General features: G+C 41.2%; 1 long non-coding RNA gene across 2 annotated transcripts in view; it reads right to left on the bottom strand.

Annotated features, from left to right (window-relative positions):
- Positions 1–1,606: 1,606 nt before the first annotated feature.
- The window catches only part of LOC115303765, a 19,664-nt gene continuing 12,149 nt past the window's right edge, over positions 1,607–9,121 (bottom strand). For both annotated transcript variants that reach the window (XR_003914239.1, XR_003914249.1), the window contains 2 exons: positions 7,122–7,201; positions 1,607–1,755 (listed from right to left, as the gene is read on the bottom strand). This is a non-coding gene — a long non-coding RNA (uncharacterized LOC115303765). The remainder of the gene's footprint in view (positions 1,756–7,121; positions 7,202–9,121) is intronic.

Genomic DNA, 9,121 nt, shown 5'->3' with positions numbered 1-9,121 from the left:
TTTGGATATCTGGGGTCTGAGGGGCCAGTGCATTTCCAAGGGGAGTCACTCTGTGTGCAGTCAGTAATAGGAAGCAAGGAAGAGAAATTGGGATGTGGTAGTGGAGCCATTTGATTGTATGAGAATCCCAGAGTGATCACATGGAGATAGGAGAGAAATGACGAGGCCCATGGGGAAACTGAGCTTTTCTTCCCCCCAGCCCCCTTAAAGTTCAGAGCCTTTTTCCCTGTTATAAAAATGTATGAAAACCAACAACAGATCCAAGTAAGTGGAAATGACACTACAGGGGGTTTTTTTTCCTTGTTTTATTTTCAGAAATTCTCTAACTTCTGGCACCGTGAGAGGTGGGTGGCACTTTCAGCCACAGGACTCCTTCTCTGAGGGTTGACTGCTGTGCAGTTTGAGGTAATGCAAGCACTTTTGTGGAGTCAGCTCATTCAGGAGTTTCCTGACAGAGAGATGTCTGCACACGAAACCCGGGTGTAGGAGCCAGCTCAGCACAGAGGGAAAGCTTGAGTCAGAGCATCCAAACAATGAAGCTTTCAAAATGCCTTTCATGTTCACTGCCTAGAAATGTCTGAAGGTTCTGTGACAGTGAGCAATCTAAGCACTTTCTGGAGATGACCAAAGGAGGGGATCCACAGGCAAAACATAGGCCTGGGACGTGGCAGTGATGAAGTCTATGGGAATTCAGGCCGGGTAGCTGTTTTTGAGTGAGTTCTTGGGGAAGGAGCTAAGTAAAAGAATTAGAAGTTGAAGAATATTTGGAGAACAGATGTGGTTGCCAGAGGCAGGGGGTGAGAAGTGGGTGAAATGGGTGAAAGTGGTCCAAAGGTACAAACCTCCAGGTATAAGAGGAGTAAGTCCTGGAGATATAATGTATAGCATGGTGACTCTAGTTAACATACTGCACAATACCATCTATTTGAAAGTTGCCAAGAGTATAGATCTTAAAAGTTCTTATCACAAGAAAAAAAAAAACCTGTGACCAAGTGTGGTGATGGATATTAACTAAACTTACTGTGGTGATCATTTCACAACATTTACATAAATCATTATGCTGTATACCTGAAACTAAAATGTCATGTCAATGATATCTCAATAAAACTGGGGAAGAATAAAGGGGGCACCTGGCTGGCTTAGGCTGTAGAGCATGTGGCTCCTGATTTTGGAGTCATAGGTTCGAGCCCCACATTAGGTATAGAGATTACTTAAGGAAATAAAAAATTTTTTTAAAAACTGGAAAAAAAGAAGCCGAAGAATGTTAAGAACTTAAGGAAAAATAGTTACTGAGGGATTAAACCCAACAGTGATTCCATGAATAATATCATTTGATTAAAATAAGTCATCACAGCACAGTAAAGGTAATAGCAGAAATACTTGGCTTGGGAATATGGTTGGGGTGGCCTTTCTGGAGGACGTGGAACTAGAAGTGGCCCTTTAGTGACAGGCAAGATTCAAATGGGCAGAAGGAGGCTGGATTATTACAGGGAGGAAGAAATGCGTGAGCACAAAAGAACAGGCTCATATGTAAACTGAAATGGTGATTGGGAGGCACGGTGGCTCTTTCATTTTGTTTTATTTTATTTTATTTTGTTTTGTTTTATTTTATTTTATTTGCTGTGTATAGTAAGTGGTAGCAGCCAGATCAGGGAGCAAGAAGACCCAAGGATGTAGATCTTCACTGACTGAAAGTGAACGAGAGTGGCCATCTGCAGAAAGCACTGCTCTAGAAGTCTCAGCAGGGCACTCTGCCTACAGATAGGGGGGAAATAAAAGGTTTTCAGAAGATGATCATAGCAAAGGCTTTCCAATGTTTTCCTAGTAATCATCAAAGAAGTTTTACTGACTGCCATGATTGTCTTATACTCCTAAGCAATAATAATAATACTAACAATATGTGTTAATATTTCCATACCTCTAATATACTTGTCATTATTCTAAACTGATAAATGAATTCTCTCATTTAGTCTTTCCACAACGCAATGATATAAATGCTCTCATTTCCCCCATTTTACGGATGAAGATACTGAGACACAAAGCAGTTGAAAAACTTGCCCAGAGCCGTGCAGAGCAGAAGAGCCAGGATGGAAGCCAGATGGGCTTCGGAGCCCAAGTCCTACTGCATCTGAGAGTAGGAAGGGAGCTCTGTAACGTCTGAATCAATCTCCTTAGTGCGAAGCTGGCATCGCTGCTGTGAGAAGGTCAGCGTGATGGTTATGCCTAGGTTAGCCTTTCTCTGAATCAGCGTTTTCTGAGAAATGTAGCCACTGAGGGCGAGGCTAACATTTCCTCCTTTGGCAATAAATCAGAGAAAAAGACCCCCCTCCTTCATTACCCCTGCCCTGCTATTCAAATATAGTTCTTATTGCTCAGATATTTGAATCTACAGAATTCATTAAAAACTCTAGTGCTTTCCCTTGAAGCCCAAGAAATTCTGCTCCTTGTCTTTCTCTCCACCTTTCGCTTGGGTACGCCTTACATATGGTGATAGAGTTGCTCATTTTTTTCTCATACCTCCCACCTGTAAGTCCAGAGTAGCCTTCCTGATGACTGGTTTACTTGGGATATTTGCTTATCCAGTTTTTCCTATTTGGGTGAGGTACCTCTGGGAAACAGCTACTGGATGACCTAATTTTCAGTTCATTTCATAATTGCTGGGTGTCTACAGGTGTCCCATGTGATATATGATGAGCTCTGTCCTGCTTACTGTCGTCTTACCGCAAGGGAGACGTGGAAGCCCTTGGTAGACCAGTAATCCAGCAGTACACACGGCCTCTACCCAAACAAGCTCCCTCTCACGGGGAACCATAGTCTTGTGGAGACTAGGATTTCACACCCTGCATCTCCTTTACACTGCTCTAAAAACCAATATCCACCTTGACTTTGAGGGTTGATGATGCTGACTCAAATGTGTACATATATTTAGATGTAGTTGATAGGTTATATTCCTTTTTCTTTAATTGGGGTATAATTGACATTTCACATTACATTGCGTTTAGGTACACAACATAATGATTTGATATTCGCACACATTGTGAAATGGTCCTCAGCACAGTAAGTCTAGTTGCTGTCCATTACCATACACAGTTATGAAAGTTGTTTTTCTTATGATGAGGACTCTTAACATTTATTCTCTTAGCAACTCTCAAAGGTAGAATACACTATTATTAACTATAGTGTTCATGCTGTATACTATATCCCTGTGACTTATTTATTTTGGAAGTGGAAGTCTGTACCTCTTGACCTCCTTCACTTATTTTGTGCTCTTCCCCAACCCCCTGCAACCAACAATCTGGTCTAGCTATGAGGTGGGGTTTGTTTGCTTTTTATTTTTTTTTAATTTTTTCTTAATCTTTATTTATTTTTGAGAGAGAGAGAACACAAGCAGGAGAGGGGCAGATAGCGAGGGAGACACAGAATCTGAAGCAGGTTCCAGGGCTCTGAACTGTCAGCACAGAGCCCAATGCAGGGCTCGAACTCATGGACAGCAAGATCATGATCTGAGCCAAAGTTGGATGCTTAACCAACTGAGCCACCCAGGTACTCCTGTTTTGGTTTTTAGAATCTAGGTATAAATGAAATCATACAGTGTTTGTCTTTCTCTGTTTGACTTTTTTCACTTAGCATAATGCCCTCAAGGTCCATCCATGTTGTCTCAAATAGCAAGATTTCATTCTTTTTATGGCTGAATATTATTCCAGTGTGTGTGTGTGTGTGTGTGTGTGTGTGTGTGTGTGTGTATCACATCTTATTTATCCATTCATCCATCAGTGGGCGTGTGGCTGGCTCAGGGGGCGTGTGGCTGGCTCAGTCATTGGAACATGCAATCAACTCTTTGGGTTGTGAGTTCAAGTTCCATCTTAGGTATAGAAATTACTTAAAAAATAAAATCTTTTTAAAAAATGGATGCTTAGGCTGTTTCCATATTTTGGCTATTGTCAATAATGCTGCTATGAACATGGGGGTGCAGATATATTTGCAAATTAGTGTTTTCACTTTCTTGAGGTAAATACTGGATCAGAAGTGGAATTACTGGATCAATTGGTAGTTCTATTTTTTAATATTTTCTTTAAAAAATTACTTTTTTTATTTTAGAGAGAGAGAGAGCGTGCATGAGCAGGGGAGAGGGGCAGAGGGAAATAGAGAGAGGATAGAGAGTGTGAGAGAATCTTAAGCAGTCTCTGTGCTCAACCTGGAGCCCGACATGGGGCTCAATTTCATAACCATAAAATCATGACCTGAGCTGAAATTAAGAGCCAGACACTTAACCATCTGATTCACGCAGGTGCCCAGTATTTCTGTTTTTAATTTTTGGAGGAACCTCCATGTTGTTTTCCCTAGTGGCTGCAACAATTTACATTCCTACCAACAGTGCATGAGTGCTCCTTTTTCTCCACATTCTTGCCAACACTTGTTATTTCTTGTATTTTTGATACTAGCCATTGTGACAGGTGTGAGATGACATCTCATTGTGATTTTTGATTTACATTTCCTTGGTGTGAGTACTATTGCTACTAGCTGAGACACCCAGATAATTGTGGTGAATTCCTGCACTTTAGAAGTCAAGAGGATTCAGTTAAGAGAGTCAGGTATGGTCAGTTATCTGACCAGGTGCAGTGGTGGTATTAGATACTGGGAAGAAGAGGGGGTCTTTCTAGGTTCAAATTTTAGCCCTCCACCCACCAACTGTATGATTGCAGGCAACTACCTTCATCTTTCTAAGCCTCAGATTCTCCATCTGTGAATGGTAGTTAATAATACATAACTTGTAGCATCATTATTATGTTTAAATAAAATAAAATGCTTAGCACAGTCCCTGGCAAATAGTAAGAGCTCAGTAAATATCGTTTTAAAATAGGAAAAATACAGATTTGTGGGTACATTTGGATATTTCATTTTATTGGCATCTCAGTTGATGACAACTCTACTTTCCTGGTTGCTCAGGACAAGAAGTTTGGAGTCATTCTTGGCTCCTTTTTCCCCCTTCATTTCCCATATCCAATCTATGCTGGGAAATCTTGTTAACTCCACTTAAAAATTTTTTAACTAATTTTATTTATTTTTGAGAAAGATACAGAGTGTGAGTGAGGGAGGGGCAGAGAGCGAGGGAGACACAGAATCTGAAGCGGGCTCCAGGCTCCAAGCTGTCAGCACAGAGCCTGACGTGGGGCTTAAACTCATGAACTGTGAGATCATGACCTGAGCCAAAGTTGAATGTTTAACCAACTGAGCCACCCAGGTGCCCCTCAAATTGTTATCTTTTCAATAAGACCCACCTTGACCTCCTTATTTAAAATCATGTCTTCCACTACCACAGCCTGTCCACTTCTCAAGTTATGCAGGAGAAATTTCTCCAGCGCTGCTACAAGTAGTTCTTTATTACTCTCATATTACGATCAATTGGAGCAGACCTCCTTCCTTCCAGAGAGTTCCAACATCCTGGCTTTGGACTCAGGTCAATGAATCCAAGTGCTGATAGGCAGTGGCTTTTACAGCAAAATGCTGGCCATGGTATATGTTGCACTCAAATAAGTAGAAATAAACAAAGGAGAACATTTCTCAAGAGGGACTTTTAATACGTAGACTTACGTCTTGACATTTGAGAAGAATCCACTTTTATTGTTATAGAACTTAAATCTAGTTTTTTTCCCATAATATTTTATTGTTGAATTGTTTTCCATATAACACCCAGTGCTCTTCCCCATAAGTGCCCTCCTCCATCACCACCACTTCTTTTCCCCGCTCCCCCTTCCCCTTCAACTCTCAGTTCATTTTCAGCATTCAATAGTCTCTTAAGTTTTGTGTCCCTCTCTCTCCCCAACAATCTCTCCCTCCTCTGCTCCCCCTGGTTCTCCATTAGGTCTCTCCTGTTTTCCTGTTAGACCTATGAGTGCAAACATATGGTTTCTGTCCTTCTCTGCCTGGCTTACTTCGCTCAGCATGACACCCTCAAGGTCCATCCACTTTCCTACAAAGGGCCATATGTCATTCCCTCTCATTGCCATGTAGTACTCCATCGTGAATATATACCACATCTTCTTGATCCATACATCAGGTGATGGACATTTAGGCTCTTTCCATGTTTTGGCTATTGTTGACATGGCTGCTATGAACATTGGGGTACATGTGCTCCTATGCTCCAGCACTTCTGTATCCCTTGGGTAAATCTAAATCTAGTTTTATAGCCATTGTTCATAATTTGGCTTTTCAGGAAATGAAAACACCTTTATACTTAAATAGATGAATTATTCCTTCCTATTATAATCTTATATATTATCTCTCCCAAGTAGACATAATTTCATCTTTTAAAAATTATATAATAAGGCTAAAGTGCCTTTATTTGGATAATGTACACTCCTACTTCAAACATTATTGTTTCTGTTCCCTAAAGGTTTTAAATTAGCAAGATCAAACAAATAGGTCTGGAAGTGTACAGGAAAATCCTTCATCTCAAAGAAGCTGGGACCAATAAGAAAAGTATCTCTGGATTTGAGACCAGGAGCGATCTTTAGCATATTCCACCTGTACAACTCCTCTGTTTTGTTGTTGAAGAACTACAGACCTAGTGAGTGTAAGTAGCTTCCCTGAACCCACTCAGTTGGTTGACCATAAGCTAATCCTGGAGGCAAGGCCTCTTGAAGGCGAGTGGAGTTAATACCATCATTATCCCAGACCAACTCAAAAACAGTCCGGGGTAATTGTGCAGCTAGCCAGATTTTTTTTTCTTAGTTAGCACGAGCTAATACATTGAGGGAATACCAGGCCGGGCCACCATTACAGCAGGATTCTGCCATGTATAATGAGATTTGATTTGAAAATATGCAGAATCCTCTTCTATAAAGTTATGAGTACGTGCCCTGCCAATTCACCCTCTGGCATTAACTCACTTGCCACAAAGTATTAACTGCCTGTTCTTACGTGTGCTTATGTGGTTATTTCTTACGATCTAATGAGGAAGAGCTGGGTCAGAGAAGAGTGAGATGGGCTAATGTTCAAGAGTGAAGAGACAATAGAGACCTTGTCAGGTGAAATTACTGGAATGAGTGGTATTGCCATAGTAACCAAGTTGGGGCTCTCGGACACTTTGGGGCTGAGGACTTCTGAGGAGTCCAACTTACCTGCTTATCCCCAAGACGTTCCCAATGCCAGGTTGCCGGTGACACCTACTCTCTCTTCTCCCAGCCCCCGCTCTCCAGGCCTTAATAGTCACAAAAATAAAAGATGGGTTTTAGCCATGTTTGTTCACTGCACTTATTTTAAATTGTTTTATACACTTATTTTAAATGAGTAAATCAATAGTAACTCAGGTTGTCAATTGGAATAGCACAGAACTGAAAACATGTTTATTCCTGACATTGCCATGTGTGCTAGGAGTCCATTTCTAGAGTAATTGCAGAGATTTGCAACTGTTTATATAGCATTTGAAATCCTAGCCTTCTACTCCCGTGGGACCCTCCTAGTCAGACTGTTTATGTCTCTCATCAGTTGAACGAGAGTCACTTTATTATCTTAAATGTGAGCTCCCTTCCATCTCACTTGATTTCCTGTTAACCAACCTTTAGCAAGAGATTGGAAGTGACTTGGAGGAGACTAGGGAATCTTCAAAACAAAGTCTATTGTCACTAAGGTACAGAGATTTTTGTAGGCTGTTCTATGTTTTCAGAAAAAAAATGTTAAGAATCAAAAATGTCCAGCAAACTTAGTCATGTGTACACCAAATTAAAGGAGAAAGCATAGCACATTTCTGTTTTACAATTCACTGTCCCAGGGCCTTAGATATTTTCAGTGTAGACTGTGCCCCGTTGGCAGGGACTTGGAATCAATCGACAGTGTGTGATTTGATAACACATGTTCTGGATCAGTGGCAGGGGAATGTTTGGAGCTGTAATTCTGTCTCCCCATTAGCAGGAAGCCTTGCTAAAGTCACAGCTGGAGAAGTGCCTAAAAAGAACTAGTCTGTGTGTGTGTGTGTGTGTGTGTGTGTGTGTGTGTGTTTATAAAGGCAACACAAAACTCAGCCCCAGGGATAAATGCTAAATGAAGGCCATCAAAAATGAAATGGTACTTTCATTGCATTAATAAATCTAGTGAAGATGACTACCTTTCTCAGCTAGAAGCATTGCTCTATACCTTTGTACGTTTCGGCTTAATAATACAGGTAATGTTTAACAATAGTAGAGAAAGAAAACAACCCAGGACCCAGTAGTCACAAGAAGAAAAGCAAATGGAAAATGTTCCTTTTAATAAAGCACGAGGGGAGGTATACAATATGCAGACGACATGAGTTGAAACCTGATATCCCTGAGGCGTGAGGTCGAAGCTGACTCTTGGCCCTGGCGAACCAAACATTACGGAAACATGTAAGTGCGTGTAAGTGCAAGCGTTTAGCTAACACAACTCAATAGGCTTCACGAAGCCAAATGCCACGATTAGGCAGGAACAATCATATGGTGTTCTTTGAAAAGATGTAAGTTATTTATTTACTCATTGTGATCAGCAGAAAGAACAATTCATATAATGTAACCCTACTTTCATATTTTTCTTTTTTTAAAGTCTATAGTGTTCTGTACTTTTGTATTGCCTTACTACATAAACACATCGTCTCTCTTGTGAGTCTCCTGAATGAACGCATGAATGAATGAATGATTGGTCATTTGGGGGTGCCTGGGTGGCTCAGTCGGTTAAGCGTCCAACTTCGGCTCAGGACATAATCTCACAGTTCGTGGGTTTGAGCCCTGCATTGGGTTCTATGCTGACAGCTCAGAGCCTGGAGCCTGTTTCAGATTCTGTGTCTCCCTCTCTCTCTGCCCCTCACCCATTCATGCTCTGTCTCTGTCTCAAAGATAAATAAACTATAAAAATTTTTTAAAAATAAACATTTATAAAAAAATAAGTGGTCATTTGATTCAAAAGATTAATACTGGGGCGCCTGGGTGGCTCAGTCGGTTAAGCCTCCGACTTCGGCTCAGGTCAGATCTCACGTTCGTGGGTTCGAGCCCCGCGTCAGGCTCTGTGCTGACGGCTAGCTCAGAGCCTGGAGCCTGTTTCCGGTTCTGTGTCTCCTTCTCTCTCTGACCCTTCCCCTCTCATGCTCTGTCTCTCCTGTATCAAAAATTAA

The sequence above is a fragment of the Suricata suricatta genome, chromosome 1, assembly GCF_006229205.1.
Source record: "Suricata suricatta isolate VVHF042 chromosome 1, meerkat_22Aug2017_6uvM2_HiC, whole genome shotgun sequence".
In the NCBI taxonomy this organism is placed as follows: Eukaryota; Metazoa; Chordata; class Mammalia; order Carnivora; family Herpestidae; genus Suricata; species Suricata suricatta.
Note: the sequence above shows the minus strand (reverse complement) of the source record. Positions and strands in the feature narration are given on the sequence as shown.